General features: G+C 49.4%; 1 protein-coding gene across 8 annotated transcripts in view; it reads right to left on the bottom strand.

The window, feature by feature from the left end:
- The window catches only part of mybpc1 (myosin binding protein C1), a 95,996-nt gene that overhangs the window by 92,376 nt on the left and 1,120 nt on the right, over positions 1–2,500 (bottom strand). The window lies entirely within an intron of this gene.

Raw genomic sequence — 2,500 nt, 5'->3', positions numbered from 1 at the left:
CCGTCACGTTGCACCACATGAACATGCTGTCGCTTATAGCAGAAGCTTCTCTCCATGTCTGTGCAGAACTCTTCACATATCAATCAATCATGCACTCGCCCACACACACACTCGTCTGCCATTCCTGTATTTCCTCGTTTGACATTCCCAGAGGGTTTGAGTTGATCCCTGTAGTCACCAGATCAGCATCCATCACAGACATCCCAGCATGCATCACAGATATCCCATCATCCCTCACTCTGTCTGTCATATTCCATCCCCCATATTTAAGCTCCTCGATCCCCAGGCAAGACCCGAACAGTAGAACACAACATAACACAGGCAGAACACAATGCTCTCAGCACGATCAAACTGGCACAAGCATCCCCCTCCTTTCTCTCCTACACAACACAATCAAACTGGCCTGAACTGGACATACTGTAACACCCCCCCACCCCGCTCTCTCCACATCCTCTCTCTCCACACCCCTACACACCCCATCCCCCTAGTCGTCCACCTCTCAAACAATCTCCTATATCGTCCAGCTCTCTCCACACTCCTCTCTCTCCACACTCCTCTCTCTCCACACTCCTCTCTCTCTCCACACTCCTCTCTCTCCACACCTCTCTCTCTCCACACTCCTCTCTCTCCACACTCCTCTCTCTCCACACTCCTCTCTCTCTCCACTCCTCTCTCTACACTCCTCTCTCTCCACACTCCTCTCTCTCCACACTCCTCTCTCCACACTCCTCTCTCTCCACACCTCTCTCTCTCTCCACACTCCTCTCTCTCTCCACACCTCTCTCTCTCCACTCCTCTCTCTCTCCACTCCTCTCTCTCCACACTCCTCTCTCCACACTCACCTCTCTCTCCACATCTCTCTCTCTCTCCACACTCCTCTCTCTCCAAACCCTTCTGCCTCCACAGTCCCAAATCTCCCAAATCGGTCACCCCTCCACAGTTTACTGGCCTCCACAGATACAACTACACCCCCCCACACACACACATACTGTACACAATAGCCCCATCACCCATCACAGCCCCCCCCCCTCATCTCTCCTGGCCAGACTGATGATCAGCTGTCGTGACAACGGACGGAAAACAAAAGAGAAGCAGCTTTTTATAAACTCCCATTTACAGACCTCTCTCTCTCTCTCTTTCTTCCTCTCTCTCTCTCCCTCTCTCTCTCTCTCTCTCTCTCTCCCTCTCTCTCTCTCTCTTTCTTCCTCTCTCTCTCTCCCTCTCTCTCTCTCTTTCTCGCTCTCTCTCTCTCTTTTTTTCTTCCTCTCTCTCTCCCTCTCTCTCTTTCTGTCTCTTGCTCTCTCTCTCTCTCTATCTTTTTCCCTCTGCGCACCATTTCTCCTTTTCCATCTCGATCTGTCTGTCTGTATGCCTCTCTCTCTCTCTCCCTCTCTTTCTCTCTATCTCTCTCCATCCCTCATCTCTCTGTTTGTCTCCTTCTCTCTCTCTCTCTCTCTCTCTCTCTCTCTCTCTCTCTCTCTCTCTCTCTCTCTCTTCCATCTTTGTGTTTCTCTCTCCGTCTGTATTGTCTATGTCTGTCTCTCTCTACCTCTGCAGGCCTGTTCTGGTAATACAACACCATCATCAAAGCCCCTCACACACACACACACACACACACACACACACACACACACACACACACACACACACACACACACACACACACACACACACACACACACACACACACACACACACACACACACACACACGCACACACACACACACGCACACACACAGGGGAGATGGGGAGAGAGGGAGAGAAAGAGACAGAAAGAGAGAGAGAGAGAGAGAGAGAGAGAGAGAGAGAGAGAGAGAGAGAGAGAGAGAGAGAGAGAGAGAGAGAGAGCGCGCGAGGGTGGGGGGTCAGAAAGAGAAAAGAGCGCTGGGGATTAAGGGGAGATGAGAACAGCTGACTGTGCTCTGCATCCCTGAGAGCACTCCTCATAACTCCAAAATAAACTACAATAGATGTAAAATAAATGGCAAAGAATAGATGTGCAATAAGAATAGATGTAAAGAATAGATATGCAATATGAACACACTGAGAGGACTCTTCATACGGTAGAAGTAAAATGAAGAGTAATTGATGTAAAATCAGCAGCAAAAGATGTGGAATTAAAACACCCAATGAGGGTCTGGAGGACAGGAGAGGACAAGAGAGGAAACAGTGCTTTTGAGGACAGGAGATGTACAATCTCAGATTCCCCTTAGTTCTTAGATTCTCATACTAGCTCCAAGTAAATCTTACACCGTTCCTGCCAACAGAAGATAACAGTTCACACACACACACACACACACACACACACACACACACACACACACACACACACACACACACACACACACACACACACACACACACACACACACACACACACACACACACACACACACACACACACACACACACACACACACACACACACACACACACACACACACACACACACACACACACACACACCCTTTATGTGAGGCAAGCTCCACCTAACGGCAT

This window comes from Engraulis encrasicolus, chromosome 15, assembly GCF_034702125.1.
Source record: "Engraulis encrasicolus isolate BLACKSEA-1 chromosome 15, IST_EnEncr_1.0, whole genome shotgun sequence".
NCBI lineage: Eukaryota > Metazoa > Chordata > Actinopteri > Clupeiformes > Engraulidae > Engraulis > Engraulis encrasicolus.
Note: the sequence above shows the minus strand (reverse complement) of the source record. Positions and strands in the feature narration are given on the sequence as shown.